This window comes from Drosophila bipectinata, chromosome 3R (genome assembly GCF_030179905.1).
Source record: "Drosophila bipectinata strain 14024-0381.07 chromosome 3R, DbipHiC1v2, whole genome shotgun sequence".
Classification (NCBI taxonomy): Eukaryota; Metazoa; Arthropoda; class Insecta; order Diptera; family Drosophilidae; genus Drosophila; species Drosophila bipectinata.
In genome coordinates this window covers 16,336,286-16,353,764 of record NC_091739.1, presented here as the reverse complement: position 1 = coordinate 16,353,764, position 17,479 = coordinate 16,336,286, and the positions used below count along the sequence as shown (strand labels likewise).

Here is a 17,479-nt window from a genome sequence, read left to right as displayed (position 1 = left end):
TTAGAGTTAAGGCCTAGATGGCGGGATAATAAGGGTTCTCTTCCAGATTCACGTTAGTAAAGAGCGAATAAATTGTTTCCCAGATAAGCTTCCCGCTTTTTAAAGCACCTCTTGTACATATATTGCCTTGACCACCAGGGAACTGGCATGGCATGGATGACCTCAGTTTATGACTGGCAGCCTCACATGCGCCCGCAGCGACCTTTCGAGAGGACCTTCCGGTCGGCAAATAAAATATATGCGGTTGGGTTTTATTATTATTGTATCCAGTACTCTTTCCTGGAAAATTGAAAAACAACAATTCTTCAGAGAACAGATGCAGGAATATTGATTTTTAAAAAGGGGATTACTTTAATTTCTTATAGGACTAAATAATTTTATTACCACCTATATACACTATGTATACCACCCAGGGCAAGAGCACAACACAATACTATATATTATTTATTTGCCAAGACCACACACATTTGAACTATGAAATAACCACGGCAATGTTTGCCATTTGGTGGTCAATATACGACATGACCCACAGCGGGGCAGCGGAAGGACGTGGCCAAGGACCCAGCCAGGCAAAAGGATTGGGTCAGGTGTGGTCAGGTAGTTTGGGCAATATTTATTTATGGGACAGGGACTACACAACGTGGGCTGAGGACTGTTCAATTAGTTGGGCGATAGAACGGAGACAGGACACCGGAATCAGCAGGAAGCACCAGGGGACTCCTCACAACTGTTTTTCACACATCCCTTCCAATCAGACATCCATCACAATCAATTAATTATACAATTTGGGATTTGTAGGTACAGAGAAAAGTCCCCGAATTGTGGCCCAAAAAATATGACCAAAGTAAACAAAGACACAGAGCACAAATCACAAAAGTGCAACAATCTCTGTGTTTGGTAATATAAATCAATCATACGACATGTGTGACACATCAGGCACAAAGTAAATAAACCCAGAAACTCCCTCGAATATTCAGAGGTTGGCAGAGGTCGGCAGTATTCTCCATTTTGAGGAAATCTCGAGAGCTTTATTCTTAAAATTTAGCAACAGAATATCCTCTGGGTCTTATATTTTCTTTGAAAACAATTTCAAATGTTTCATAGCCCGAATTTTTGGCATTTTCTACAAGTCTCTCTTCTATTTTCCTTGCCAGAAATAATACCCTGGAAAAACGAAAACTATTTCAGAGATAAAAAGCCCTTTCAGACAGGCGGAGGTGGCTGGCCCACTCACTGGCTGACTGCCTGGCTGACTGACAAACTGCAATGCGATTGCCAGCTCAGCAGATGCGTCCAACACAAATAGACCCTCCTTTCCACCAAAACCCACTCGAACCATTCTGTTTCGCTGCTGCTTCGCTCTATTTGCAGGGAAAACATTTATGTAAAGTTTATATTATTAGAATTGCATGAAGAGCATTGTGTATGCCGAGTCCTGTGTCCTGTGCAGTCCTTGCAGCCATTCCTGAGTGTCTGTGTTTGTTTTATAACGACTCGCAAAACGACATTTGCCAATATGTTTTAGAAAAAAGATAGCTAGATAGCTGGATAGCTGGCTGGCTGGCACAAGAGATCGTTAGGAGAAGCTGCTTGTGTGTCTTGTTTTTTGTGTATGTGGGTCTCCTTTTGCGGGCGATTGAGTTGGCATTTTAGTTGAACAAGCTTTCTGCAGCTTCTTTGTCCTGTGCAGGACGAGCTGGCTCAACCCATCGGCATCTGCCAATTTGGTGGCCTCTCCTCTAGGCCCTTTTCATTGATTGCTTTGGCAGGAGGCTGCTGGAAACTGCTGACTGGGCCAGAAAGGATACGGGATTGCAACCAATAAATTATACTTTGATTGCCTGGCAATAACTTTGCATTTTGCCAAATAAAGTTGTGATAAAAAATATGATGTTGTTAAAGCTGTCCATGAGTAAAAACAAAATGTTTCCTAATTCCCAAAATTGAAAACCATGTTTTCACTTCATTTTCATACCTTCTGCCCACACAAAGGACACAGTAATCTCTCCCCCTGGCCGAGGAAATCTCTTTTAGGCTCATTTCCATTTACGTGATAAACCCAAATCTCATTCCCCGGCCAGGAACTATCCCAGTGGAACTATCTACAAAATTATTACCACTCAACCCTCCAGCTAGCTCCATAGGATTTCCATGGCAAACATCAACATGGGATTGTTTTTTGCCATTTTATTTGCCCGTCTACTTTTTAGACGGTTTTGTTGTTTTGTTGGCTTTGTGTATCCGGCCCGTTCATGTTCTGGAAAATATATATTGATATGGCTGTTCTAGTTTACAGGATGCATACTCCTCGCCCCGGTTTGTTGGAAAAACTGGCAAACTGGCAAAGCCGGCACGTTACCTGAGTTTGGTTTTTGGGGCCAGCAAAATATGTGGCCAATTATAGCAAAAACAGACGTTTTTATGTTACAGTTGCTCCCTATCGCCCCCTCCACCTGCCTGACTTGCTCTTTTTCGGTCTCTGGTTACAACTAATTTATGACTCCGGGCTAAGAGCTGGGATTTTCCGGTTTCTTTTTGCTTTTTTGGCAGCCGTCCCTTCTCTAATCATTGCCCATAACTCTGATGCTGACTTAATGGCATTAAAAATGTTGAAAACTAATATATTACGCATACGCCATGGTGGTTGGTAAACAAGGCCCATCAAAGTATACCTCATATAATGGCTAAAACAATTTAATTCGTTGAGAAGGCCTGGGTCTTCAAAGAGCATGGATCCCTCTCTGTTTACAGGTTTCTGACAGAAAAGTCCATTTCATTATGCAAAGTGTCATTGCTTATTGTCCTGTCGCCGAACTTTGTTTGCACACACAATCATTTCTGGTGGCAGGACGAAATAATTTTGGTTTTCAGTCGTCTTGGCAGCTTATCAAAAAGATAGTTGAACAAGGAGCATTTATCCTGCAGGCTCCTCTCAAGCTCAAAATTCAAATCTAATTCCCTACAATTTTTTGCTGGCTTTTTGTTCACAAATATTTGCCTTCAAAGCTGACTGGGGGGTGAGATGGTGAGGGGCAACGAAAAAATAAGAGATATTTTGACATTTTCCAGGGTCCTTAGTCCTGCTTTCACTTTGTACTTTTCTGTGTGCCTCCACAGGAGGACAATGGAGGACCTTGCTGCACAAAATTCGGACAAAATCATTCAATCTCTCTTCCATTAATTAAAATGTCCGCCTTGACTTAAAATCTGCGCCGCAATAATTATTTTTCAAAGACAATTTTCGCATTTTGAAATACACATTTTCCATTCCTGTCATAGACACTCGGACGCTCTGTGTCCTGAAGAAAGTCGTTTATCATTTGTCATCATTTGGTCTTTGTTTTCTTGGTGTCCTAAACAAATAACTTTTCGATGGCATCGACTAGAAAGTTATTTCATTTCCACACAGACCCAGACATCTCAGCTCTAACGCATAAATTAAGACTCACATTTGACGGGGAGACGGATCCTTCAGACTTCAGACTTGGGACTTCAGACCGACCTCAGACTGCAAAAGATAAATAAGAGAAAAATTTTGTATATGAGCAAAAGTTTGTAGCATTAGATGGGTGGGTGTGACAGACTCAATTAGTTTAGTTCGGTTTTTCTCAGAAACATATCTCTGGGCTGGAAATTAACGCCAACATTTGTTTGGGAGCCCCGCTTGTTGTTTAATCGTGTTTGTCAAAGTAGTTTGCACATCATTTGGGGTAAACTCCTGTCTTTGATCCGCAAATTGTTGCCTACTTTCCCCAAGTGCACGTCTTCAGTTTTCCAAAAACTTTTTGTGAAGCAGCCAAAGTTTTAGGAGAACTTGAAAAAATAAAAAAAAACCAACCTTAAGCGCAAAATCAGCAATACTGGCAACGAAAATCCCACAAAAAGAGCAAGGCACATGCACAAAAAATGACTGCAATCGATATAGAGTGAGCTGCAGTGCAGTAGATTGGAAACCCGATGGAAGTCAAGTCCACAAAGAGACAAGACGTGACATCGGAAATCGAAAATCAAATACATGAGTTGCAGTTCTCACCTCTCTGGTGAAACTCTACCATCCGTTCTGGATGGACTTTTCACACTTCATAAGGTAAAAAGGCTACGAATTCCTATAATTTAAAGTTTTCTTTAAGAATATTTTTCATTTAAAGACCAACTAAATAAAACCAAGCCCCAGTTGGACAAATGAAAGGTGTTCTGCCTGGTAGCTTAAAATAAAATCCTTTGGCCAAAGGTGTTGGCCGCAAAGGAAAGGCCACAAAAAGCAACAAAACTGGGCTAGAAACAGGGCTTAAACGAGAGTAACTGTGCTGGCTGTTTGGAATTATTTGGCTTTAGATTTTCAAGCTAAACTTTGTATTTTTAAGAGACTGTAATGCAGTTTAATTAGCATTAGTTCTACAACTAAAATAAATTCTATAAGATTATAATTTCCTTGAAAGCCACGTCATCTCTAAGCCCTCTTTTCCACTTGGACTCTTTGTTGACTTTGGCGTCTTAGCTGCTGGAGCTACAGTATCTGTGTTTCTATGTTTTTGTATCTGTATGTGTGTCAAGTGGAGGCTTGCCCCCTCCGCCCACTTCTTACCACATTCCTGGGTCTCTGCGTGGTTAAGTCCTTGTCGATGGGCTCATATAAACAGACGCAGAGAGAAAGTTTCAGAAATGCGGGAGAAGGTAGAAAGGCTCTTCTGCAGAAGACTGCAGAGCCATGGCCTGCCAAGTTTTCAATATGATTTAATTACTTCTAATTGCTGGCTCTATTAATTAGTTGGAAAGTCCTGTTCTTCCCGATTCCCTCATCACTGATGAGTTGTACATACAGGTGCTTTAAATGCGGGGTGACTGCGGGTGGCATGCTCCTGGACTTGTGATGGCCCTGGAAACTAAATCGCAATTAGCTGCTGATTGACAGGGTAATTTGCAGCCTGGACCTGACAAACACAGGTGCCGGGATTAATTAACATTTGCCAGTTTAGCAGCAAAGACTAAGCTTTAAAGTTAAATTACCTTAGAAGCTTAAAACTTATGGTGGCACGAACATTTACCCTTCCGAAAGCCAAAATTTTTTAATGTTTCATAAATCATGCTTACTTCTCTCTGATTTATCACAGTGCATTAAGGTCATTAGAGAGTCCCCTACATGCATTAAAAAAAATAAAGACACCCATGGCAGAAGAATCCCAAAGCTGATGAGAGAAGACAGGCACCGTAATCTAATAAATGTGACAGTTTATATTGCGGAATGTGGCAAAAACAATAAATCTCCATTAGGTTGAGCTGGCTTTCATTAACGGATTTCCCGAAAACTAAAACAGCGTGTACAGGATACACAATCCTGGCCAAATCTTGTTGACACTAATACACTGGCGGCTGCATGTTCCGGGCCGCATTTGTGTGTGAATTTGGTTTCATGCACCTGTCATGAAAATATTTGCGCACAATATTTTAAGCCGCATTTTGACAAAGGACTTGGCCGGAACCCTAGTCCTGACAGCACGGACGCCAACCCCGCCGGCCCCACCGCGTAAATATGACAGGGATTTTTGTATCGGCGGGTATCTGTGGCTTTAGTTCGACTATATGTATACATTCCAGCCCGTTATTGTATAAACAAATACACGCTATGGAGCTTCGTTAAATGGATTACGCTGAAGAGTTAATAGGAATTTTCAAAAATTTTTGTGGTCTACTTTGGGGGATGGGACGAGTGCTTTTCGCGCCAGGATCCAGCTGGGGTGTGTCCATAATTTTCGACAGAATATGCAAACTAATTGCAATTTGTGGTGGAAGTTGTAATTATTGGTGAAGTTGGTTCAAAGTGGTGTCAAAGCTGGTACTATTTCCCTCATTAGATCAAATTATTGATATCCTTGATGTCCGAAATCAATACATTTTAAAATTATTACAAATACAGGAGCGTACAAGTCCTTACCACGCTTTCGCAAAATCCCCAAATCAACCCCTAAAATCGTGTAAAAAGTTCCTTCAACTTTGACCCAATTCGTTGGTAATCCTGCTGCCCAGACACTGACCCGTGTAGCCAGGGACTTAAAGCCACCACACCAACCAACCTCAAGGGGCAAATGCGCAATTGACAAGCAAATTGACAATTCACTTAATTCCCGGCAGCGCCGCTGAAAATAATACTTGAACATTAAATCGACTGCAGTTGACAGGGGAAGGAAAACGTCACCCAAGGAGCGGCGCTCTCAAAAAGAGGATTAAAGGGTTGGCCCAGTTCTTCCTCCTCCTCCGTCGTCGTCATCATGAATTATGCAAACCGCAAAAGCCAAAACAAGCAAAAACAATTAAGTGGGCCGGCCTGAGGGTGGTGGTCCTGATTTCTGGCGGTTTTCTGGTTTTGTGTGCCAATAATTGTATGATTGACAAGCGATTCGGCTGCAGGGCTTTTTAAAGCCAAGTGCCGGCCCATTCCCCAGCCCTTAGGGGGTTGGCCTGTGTCTGTTGTGTTTGGTAATTACATTCACACACATATCCACATGCATGCTAATTCCAACTGCCAGCCAGACTCTATTATGGCCTGACATTTTGTGCCAAATCTCTACTCTCTAAGCCATTCCACTAAGACAAAATTAATAAAAATTTTTAATATTTCAAACTAAAATTACTCATAAGAGTTTTAAGTTTCTTAAGAATGAGAGTTTGTTTATAAATTAAATAAACTAAGAGTTTAAATTTCCTATAATAACCATCCATATTTTTCGGTGCACTTTTGAGGACACACACCAGGTGAGAGTGATGGCCGGGTTACTGTTTGTGGAACTGCATCGAAATTTGTGCGGCACGCATTATTTTCATATGTCCACCCTCCGGAATGAATCTGTGTGGCTATTCTGGCCCTTCTGTCGGTTTCATCTGTTTGCGGCTTTTATGTGAAATTGCCTTTTTCTGGCCGGTTTGAGTGGCGGGATTTGGGGTGGAGGACCAGAGTCTTTGTTGTCTGTTTTTCTGGTTTGTGAGGGCACGGAAATTGAGAGTACATGTGTCCTTATTTGTGGGAATATCAGAGTTTATTTGGCCCTGTTTAGAGTTCTTGCAAACTTTTAAAGTGACAACTATTGTACTGCTTAGTATGCAAGACCATAAGCCAGAAATGAAACTCCAACGAAGTTATCAGCTCAAGAGGCATCAGGGCACGAAATCAAAGTCAAGTCGTTTTAATTAATTTATCATGCCGGCCTAGAACTGGTAAGATTGGAAGCCAGGAGAGAGTCTGCCTGCCTGGGGAATCTATGTTTGATTCCGACTTGACAACTGAGGCAAGTTCTCAGACATATCGAGGTCTGCAAAATCGTTGCTGGTTGCTGGATTTCAATGGAATGTTCCTCCTTCTCACCTGCCAGAATGCGGTGGATTGAGCAAAAATCGAATCAAATTCAAACGAAGGCTCTGGCTTTTTCAGAGCAATTGAAAATTATGCTGCAGTGGATGGCATGAATAGGTTTTGGAACTCAAGAGTGTTGGACGAGGTGCCGTTTCACATGCTCGTTTAAGGGCGTTTAGAAAAAAGATGGCTAGGAAAGGCTAGGAAATCGAACAAAAGCAGGTCATATGGAAATAAAGTTCAACCTTAAGGGGGGACATCTGAGTAACAGGCCAAAAAAAAACGGTTTTTCTCGAATTTTTTTTGACCAAATCAAAACAGCTAATCGAAAATTTGTAAATGGGGTTTTATTATATTATATTTAAACTACACAAAAAAATTTTTTTTTATAAATCGAAAACAACATTGCGGCCCTGCAGCCATTATTCGTAGGCCCTCTTTTTTTAAAGGGGGTCCATGGCCGAACACCTAACGTCCTTAATTTTTGATCTAGAACAAAAAATCAAGTTTTGTTAGTTTCTTTATCTCAACGGCTATCGACACACGTAGGATTTTTTCGATATATTGATTTTTTCCAAAATGGCAAGTGATTGAACAAAATTTTCCATTTTCACTAACAAAAAACGTCACAAAATTGTTGATAAAAAAAAAAGTAAGCAAAATAAAAAAAAAATCCTACGTGTGTCGATAGACATAGGTATTCTGAGTATACTGTCAAAATTTTAGATCGATAGGTTAAGAGTTGTTCGAGTTAGGTGTTCGGCCAAACCAAAAAAAGAAGTTTCGAGAAAAACGAGCTTAAAGTTTTAATTACTGTGGGACATACCTGTGAGGCATCGCCGCAGAATGGAAAATTTCGGCACTTAGACACTTTTGCGGGACTCTATCTTTTGATATGTAATTTTTAAAACCCTAAAAAATTTTTTAAGCGAAAAAAAAAAATTTCGATTTTTTCAAAATTCTACTCAGATGTCCCCCCTTAAAGCCTTGCAGTTCATTACTTAGATTCGTTTTTCAAGATTCCTCCTCATTATTATTGAACTGGTCAACGGATTCTTAGCGAAAATGTCTGCTATTAGTCAGAGAATGGCCAAAGATCAAAGGCCTACTCACACCCCTCGCCGAGCGGACTTCAAAAGCGACCTCTTGAGGCCTCAATCTTCGGTCGTGGATGCCTTGGAGGCTGCTTTAATTATACTTGAGCATTTTCAAGTTACACAATTCAATTGAGCAGAGACCCCAAAGTCTGACCTTTCGGAGCTGTCCAAATAGCATAAACATTTTCATTTCATCTCAGCGCTGACATTGAAATGCGCTTCATGGTCCGTTCACTTCTTCAGACAACTCTTAATTGCCGGCTTCGGTCTGACGCTCTGGCACTCTGACGTTTATTTGCTCGCCTCTGAGGCGCATCGAATGTAAATTGAAATCATAAAGGCAAGAGAAGTCTAAGCTCAATTGCTAAAATATATATATTTATAGCCTAAACTTGGCCTTGAAACTCCACAGAAGAGCTTGCAATTGAACGACAGTGTCAAGTGGCACGTGTTTTATGCGGAAGTTGCCTGGCTTCTTTTAATTAAGGCCATTACTTTGTGTCATGCCGTTTGATTTTTGGTCTTGACAAGATATTACCCAGTGACTGGAGATAATAGATGCTCTTCTCAAGCTCAAGCTCCCAGCACTCTGCTCGATTTATTTTGGCTATTAAGTGGGCGAGCGAGCAGCCACTCCAAGGTTGCTAATCGAATCATCTTTGATTTATTGCTTGTGGAAATGGGGACTAAAAATAAATATAAAATACCTATGTATACAAATGGCATATTAAAGAGCGATTGTCCAGACCGCTTGCTATTGTACTAAGTAATAATATTCTTAATAATTTTGTAAAGGCACTTTATAGAACATTTTTATTATTATTTTAATTTAACACAAAACCATTAGTACACTTGGTGATTTATTTATTAGATTTTTTTTATGACTTTTTCAGCAAAGCACACTGGGTAGGGGCACTGATCTTTAATTATTTTAGTGTGTGGCCACCAATAGAAAGACAATCGTGTCAATAACGCGACTGACAAGCGCCCTAAAAAGCTGAACCGGCTGAGCCAGAGGTCGAAACAAAACTGAACCGGCTGTGGGACTTATCACCAGGGTAGCTGTTGGAAAAAAAAAACAAATAATATTGCAGAATTTCAAATAATTGCTGATAATCAGTTTTGTACAATGAGGGAGATGAATGGGACGGGTGCAGTGTTCTACAACCATCCCGAACTCGTGCAAATATTAAAAATTGTCTTTCCAAAAAGAACATTACATTTTAATGACTGATCGTCGATAATTAAATTTCATTACCCAACAGATGCACAATATAATCTATATAGTATAAAGATCTTTATAATCATTATTATATCAAAGGGTAGTTGAACTTTTGGGAGATATGCACGCGAATTCGGTAATCAGGGCAATTAGCAGATACAAGATGCAGATACGTAGATACACCAATTTACACAACGCTAATGAAAAGCCATCCAGAACTCGGCTTTTTCCCTAATGAACCGGGACTCTGCTTTGACTTTCTAGAGCAATTCAATTAACAGTTTTCCCCACTTTGACAGTTTACTGGTTCATCTACAGTTATGTGCACTCGATTGAACGCTAATCGAAATGTTTAGCGCCACCCTCGAACACGGCCTTCGAAGTGCGGTTCAAATTTAGAGTAATTACCTGGCACATCGGGTACCCCTACCTGGCCTGGAGTGGGCCTAAATTATCATCCAGCCACTAAGCACAGTGTTCGAGCGTGTTCGAGTGATTTACTTCCATTAAAAATAATTAATAAATGTTGTGGCTTCTCCCGGGGGAATTTCCAATGAACCGATGCCCTCAATCTCTATTTGTTATCTTACATATAAGTATTATTATAAAGCTTGTATATTTTTAATAATTAGATGCATGTTTACCTGCAAAACAGGCAGAGCGTTAAGTGGCTTAAACTCAATTAATTGGCGCGGAATAAGCAGTTGACAATATTTGGAATGCCAAAACAAGCAATTAAACCCGATGGCTGACGAAAGTGCGGCTATTAAATTAGAGGCATAATTAATACGGGTTTGATGGAGCCGAATATGAATTTTGGATGTGACAGTCCATGAATTATAAATCCTATTAGGCACACACTCTTGTCCGAAGAGCCCTAAACACATATTGAATCTTGACTGCAATCGGCCTCATGTTGATGATGTTGTTGGCCTTTGCTTCGGGCATTGTTGACTTAGTTCCTCCTTACAGCTCCTTATGGCTCCTTATTATGGCTCCCTCTTGGCAAGGGATGAGGACTCAAATATTGCAGTTTCCAAAGCATATGCTAATGACAAGAGTCCTGGCCACACAACTAAATCCAAATAGGGCGAGGGAGGTGGTTCCCAAATTATGAATCAAAGATGCAACTGGAGGATGCTCCAGCCCCAGCTCCACAGTGGGGTGAAGCTGTTTGGCTTCTGTCCAAAATTTCAATTAGGCTGAGTAGTCCCAGCCACTGCTTACGAATGTTAATTACGCAATTGACTTGACAAGCAACACAGCAAATAGGACAGGCCAGCAGCCTCCAAAATGGATTCGAATGCGTTAAGTAAGACTTGCATAATTTCACAGAGTCTGATAAATATTTTCTTAAAATAGGCCAATAGGACCCCTTGTCAACAATGATTCTAACAAAAGGAATTCATTTTATTATTTAAAACAAGTACGTTTCTACAAATGGCACGTAGCCTAGCCTCTTTTATTGCATTCTAGAATTCCCGCTACAAGGTTATATATTGAGGTTCTATTGAAGAATTTCTGGGAAATATGAATTTAAGCTTTTAATTCAATTTGCAATAATAAGTATAAAGTATAGAAATAACAAACATTTCTAGGAAAACATACATATACTTAGCATATTTATTAAAATAGCTTCTTACTTATCAATTGTACTTGCGCGTTCCTCCGATTATATTATATGGAGACCCCACAATCTATTGCACCAACCTATCTTATCGGCATTGAAATATTAATAGCTTTGATTTATTCTCAAAGTTATTCTAAACAACTTATTGGCTTTAAGGCCTTATGACTCCAACCCGACTCCGTGGCGCAATGGTAGCGCGTCTGACTCCAGATCAGAAGGTTGCGTGTTCAAATCACGTCGGGGTCAAGTGTGAGTTTATTTTTTTTATTTTATTTTTGACCTACAAATAAAAAATCCAATAATCATTCATTTTTCATCAAATGATTTATTGAATTTGCAATTTTTTGCGGTTGTCTGTCATAGGGATACACTTTGTTCCCCGCGTCATGCAAGGATTATGGATGCGTGAAATATTTACACACCCACGGGAGGAGTTTGGACATCAGCTCTGGACATCAGGTAGTATTTTCAATTAGTTTCCAAATGGCAGGCAGGTGAGTTGCGGACTTACTGCACAAATCCGCAGGCACACACATGACCAGCTCCGTGGAAACCATTTGGATATTAGAGTTCTAATTGGAGCTCGTTGGGTTGAAAGCGATTTAAATAATAGGATCTCTGGCTTCAGGTCAATAGTGTATTACTAATATTTAGGTTTATTGGGGCGTGAAAGCCAAAACATATGCGCTATAAAATATTTAAAATAAATCTAAATAGTTACTTAATTATTTCCCCAGGGACGAATAACTCTAATGTTATTACGTGCCCACAGAGTGAGTGCTCTGGGAATGGGCCATCCCATAATGGGCTGTAACTTTTAATTAAAACTCTCGCATGCCTCAAACTAACCAAATACTTTGGGTATTTGTGTTTTGTGATAATTTGTATAATTGTCTCACATATGTGTCCCTCGAGGAGGAAAGTTTGAGGCAGGAACTTAATCGTTTTTATTTAAGATCCTGACAATAATTTTTGAAAGGATTAAATAAGAAATTACTCTTACAAATTACTCATTTAGCAAATATCTGGAACATAATGGAAGGTCTTGAAAGTTTCCTAATAAAACTTAAGAACTTAAAGACCAGTAGTTGTTTAACTTTTACTCCGAAAATCATCGGACAAATCTACATTGAAAGCCAGCCCCTGCCCTTCGCAGTTCATTCAACTACATATCTTCACCCCGTAGAACCCATAACTCCTCCGAAACAATGCACAAAATCCAAAAAGCCAGAATACAGCCACCTCCCAGCCTCCCCAAATCAGATTTCATGCTAACAACTTCCGGCTGGCTGGCAGACAAAAAAATGGCAGATTCCCTAAAACAAAAAACATAAAAAGCCAACAAGAAAAATGGAAAACTTTTCCCGAAAAGGGCAACTGGCAACGGGCCGAGGAAAAACTTCTGTTGCAGCTATAAAATAGACTTTGGCTATGAATTTCACTTGGCCGGCATATAAAATTAAAGGCTTTGGCCACACTCCGCAGTCGGCCGTCGGCAGGACACAGTCCCCCGTCCAGTCCAGTCTCTTAAGCGTGTCCTGTTGTTGCCGTTTTAATTGTGAAACTTTTGTCATGGAACTGCACTATCTGCACAGCAGGATGCCCGAAAAAGAAATGTATATGCATCCTATATATATAATGACAAGCTGGTGGTGAGAGCAAGGATGAAAGGACGATGGATGGCCAATGGCCAATGGACGGCAGAGGACGACAAGTGCAAGTTGTTCGGCACTTTCGCTCACTTTTTGTTTTATTTATTTATGCTTCATGGCTCCGCCATTGGAAGGGAGGTTCTTCATCAGCTTCCTTATTTATAAATAATCTTGATCCCCCCCAGGACAACTTCCACATCGAGAGAGCTTATCAAACAATCATTAGCCGGCGTAGGGCAAGCGGAAAAGTTTCCAGATCTCGTTAGTAATTACACAGCTAGTGGAAGAATTAAATGGCAAACTTTGGGGAATAAAAAGTGCTAGTACTAGTTGAAGTTATGGACTGATGTACACCTGTGATGACGGCTAATTACTTCGACTAAAATTAAAGTCTCGACTCCATGTCATGAATACACAATTTACAGCCACAGTTCTGTTGATTTATTTTTAGAATATCTGACCATCGTAGATGGCCTTCACACCCATAAAATAGTATTTCATTGTTTATCGCTCTCGTGCAAATTGCTTTTGAATTTTATTCCGCAGCACTTTTCATTAGACATCAATTAGAGTGGTTAGTTTGTTTGTTTTACTGTTTTCCCAGTTTGGCTGGCAATTAAAAATTGATCGTCATAAATTTGTGAATTGTGAATTTTTGGGTCATTTTGTGGAAATTTTAATTGTCCCCATAATCTGCGTGAGAATCTGTTTGCCAGCCACTGCCATCTATCGCCAATTGTTTGCTCTATCTGTATTATTTTACCGATTTTAGGGCCGTTTCTGTGAAATTGTAATTTAATTAGCAAATAATTATGCGTTCAGTTGCGCGTAATTTGTAGTAAACAAAGTCATTTCCTCTATTTGCATTATTTGTCAATAAAACCGAATAGCGCAAAAAATTGTCATTGCATTGCGCTTTAATTCAATGTCTGAAATTAATTGTAAATAGCATTCGTTTTGAATTAAATTTCAATTTCCACAGAAGGTCATCTTTCAGGCAATTTAATCCGGCAAGAAAACAAATCCTTTAGGGGATCGCAAATCCTTGCCAACATTAATAATCATTAGTTTGTGCCATATACTGTATTACAATGTATGAGCTTGTACTTCTCCTTTCTGGATGTGTTTTTGTTTGGGCCCAAGGATTCCCGGATTTAGGACCCAGGACCCTAGGCCACTTTACAATTTGTCAAATTCAGTCAACTGTATGACTAGAAATATGAAACAGAAGCCCCGAAAACGAGTGGCCTACGGAGTCCGCATGAAATTGCACATTTTTCACATAATTTCCCTGATTTTTTACAAAATTCTGTTACAAGAATTTGGGTCGTTTCTTATGGCTTGGGGCGTGAAAAATGCGAGCTGTGGTTTTGTCCCCAAAAACAACGTTAATTTCATTTCATGGTTTTTGTTTCTTCGAACCCTTTTCAAAACCTACTGCCTTTGGGGTTGGACTAACGTGACTCGTATTTGCTAATCTCTTGAAGGTATAGGTATACTACGATTTATTTGTGAGTAAACTACTCAGATTTGCATTGCTAATTTTGTTAATTAAATGCATCTTCCCACTTGAAGAAGCCTGCTGGAAAGGCAGCACTTTGCCATTGTCAAAGTTTCGGGGAAAAGTTTATTTCTGCGCTGTTAATGGCAGTGGAGTACCTGAATCGCTCTGGCCACTCACCAACTGGATCAGAAACTTGCTTCTGCTTTGGTTAATTAATACCAAAAGGCAGTGAGGGTTGGAAGGGGAGTGAAAACTATGCAATTGATGCGATGCAAACTTTTCGATTGCTCTCAGCCTGGCTGAACCACTCTCGAGTAGCTCAGACAGATACATCGTACCTCCCTCTGGGGCCTTTGATGCTGGGGAATGCCAAAAGGGTTAACCAACCATGACAAAGGAGCCAGAGGAGGCCAATTGACACTCATCCCCCCTCCGACGAGCCATAATAATTAGGATAATTATCAAATACAACGCCAAACACAAACAAAACATTTCTCCCGAAAGACAAACAAATACAAGGGGGACCTATCCCAAGAAGAGGAAAGCAAACTCAGGCCAGGGCCCAGAGGGTGTGATCTCAGATCCGCTTTCCCGAAAGAAAACCCCGAGGAATGCAACAATTTAATAAAATGTGAAAGACACACACAACAGCTCGACAATTGGCTCTGTTACGTATATATATATACAGATTTTCGTCCAGTGTAGACTGCTTATATAAGGAGCCCTGGCCGCCGTTTATGGTGCAGATGACAAGTCTATGTACAAACTGTCGGCATGTAATCAACATTAATGCTGGCTACGAGCAGTTGCCGGGCGAATGAATGAATGAATGAATCACTTTGTCCACGACTCGAACACATTACACTTACACCACACCCATGCCCCATCCACATCCACATGCACATGCACCACCAGACCAGGGGCAAGGAGAGAGGTTAACATCTGCCGCCCCGTCGCCACAGCAGCAACATCAACATCAGAAGCTGCATCAGAGGCAACATGAGCCGATGCTCATCACTGGCAACATTATTACAAACATGCCAGGTACAGTGGGATGAAAGTAGGGGCCTACACCCTAGAAGTATAAGCTGATATATCTTTCTGTATCTTTCATTGATAGTACCACTGTATCTCTCGTGCAACCACAGCCGCCAGTCGCCAATCGCCCGGTGGTGCTCTCTACTGATACTGATGTAGCCGGTGGTGCTATGTATGCCACATGCTGTATGCTGCATGCTGCATGCTGCATGGCCGATGTTGCTGTATGACGATCCACTATCCACTCTGCCTGGAGCTCAGCCGCACCCACTGACGCCAGCAGGCACTTGTCTGACTGACATTAATAAATCGCTTTTATAGCATCGAGGCAAGCATTCAGGCTCAGGCTCAGGGAAACTGCAGCTGCAATTACATACATATATATCTCTACTCACTTTCCCCGAACTATCGCACTTTCTTTCAGTCTTTGTTGTTCTAAGCGCAGGTCCATGCTTTATTAATTCCACATCAATGCCGGCGCTTGGCTGCACAGTTCAATGGTTTGGGTCTGGGCGTATGGGCGCCCATATCTTCCTGTTCCTGTTTCTGTACTATATTCGATTTCACTTTTTTTTTTGTGGGTGACCCAGAACCAAAACAAAGCCATGTAGATGCACTCTTGCCTCCGCTTTGTTTACTTTATGCCCTTAAAAAATATAGACAGAGGCAATGGCAATCAATTGAGAGTCTAGAGTCTAGACCCTTGATTCATGGATGTATTTCATCGCCAATTAAAGCCCATCAGTTTTATTTTCTACAATAATACTATATATCTTATTTTATGTAAATTTCAGGCAATAATCAAGTGTCAGTATTATGGGATTAGTGCCCAGATGTATAGTTGTAAGCAAACAACCTAGTTCGGTTTCTTCCAAAACACGCATTAACATTTAAATTTGTTTTCAATTTTGTCAAGCAAGAAATGGGCGCGTATGTCCATCATTTCGGACTTGAACTACATATTTTTGGCACCTCCGGAGACTGGCAGACGAACTTTGTGTCTTTTGTGTGTGTTTGTTATGGAAATTATCCACTGTTTGGCTTTGGGAATACATATCTCTATTCTCACGAGTCTCGAGACACACACAAGTCCCAGACCTTCGTAATCGATTCAGTTGAAGGGGGCATTGTCATCTAAGGTCCAAGACGACGGTGTCATAAATATGTAAACTCTGGTGTATTCATCAAATAATTGGGTAACCCAAAAGGGCCAGAGTAGCGTGGGAGGGACTAGAGGATAAGTGTGGATAACATCCTATAATTTAAACAAAAATTACTAAAGAAACTTAAAGTTCAAGTGGGAAATGGGACTTTTTCTTTGAAATAATCCGCCCACACAGGGAAGAGGCGCAATCGTTTCATAATTCGATATGCAAAACGAGCCAACATTCCTCACAGCTGGACAACTACCTCGAATCCAACTCGCTGATTCACAGCCGGCCATAGGACGCTTTTCACACGTTCTGAATTGGAAATCCGAGTAATCTGAGGAGTGAGTAGTGAGTGCACTGAGAAAAAGTCACAATTATAGTTTTATTCCAAAATTATAAACACAAGTGATATGGATATTGCTTAAATACTGCCTATATTTTTGTAAATTTTATATTTCAAAATATAAACCCTCTTTTAAAGACTCTCTCGTGTGCCCAGAAGTGTGGCGCTTCCAATGTGTGTCAAGTTCATAATGCGACGATTGGCTGGCTATAGCTATAGCTATCAAAAGTCAAATATCGAAATACACAATGTGTAAGCACATTTCCCAAAAGAGCACACTGCCAATTTTATTTATTCCACTCACAGCACAGCTCCCCAAAGAAGACGAATGCTTTTTTATTCGAATGTTTGCATATTCGGTGCACTGGTCTTAGTTGTGATGTCTCCGATTGTATTTTATTTCATACGCAAAATTTTATTATTTATTTGTTCCGATGTGGAGGACAGTCTTCAAGGAATTCAAACCCGTACCTGCAAGTAAACAGAACAGAGTGGGA

At 40.5% G+C, this 17,479-nt stretch overlaps 1 protein-coding gene and 1 non-coding gene across 4 annotated transcripts in view; one reads left to right on the top strand and one right to left on the bottom strand.

The window, feature by feature from the left end:
* Window positions 1-17,479, bottom strand: part of Fur1 (Furin 1) — a 112,865-nt gene that overhangs the window by 74,893 nt on the left and 20,493 nt on the right. For 2 of the 3 annotated variants that reach the window (XM_017248947.3, XM_070282192.1), the window contains exon 2: window positions 3,450-3,508. The gene's annotated coding sequence lies outside the window, so the exon portion shown is untranslated. Of the gene's footprint in view, window positions 1-3,449; window positions 3,509-9,149; window positions 9,439-17,479 lie in introns of those variants that run through there. The other variant, XM_070282191.1, reaches the window with a different exon arrangement.
* TRNAW-CCA (transfer RNA tryptophan (anticodon CCA)) lies at window positions 11,469-11,540 on the top strand. The gene has a single exon. It is a non-coding gene; the product is annotated as a tRNA-Trp (tRNA).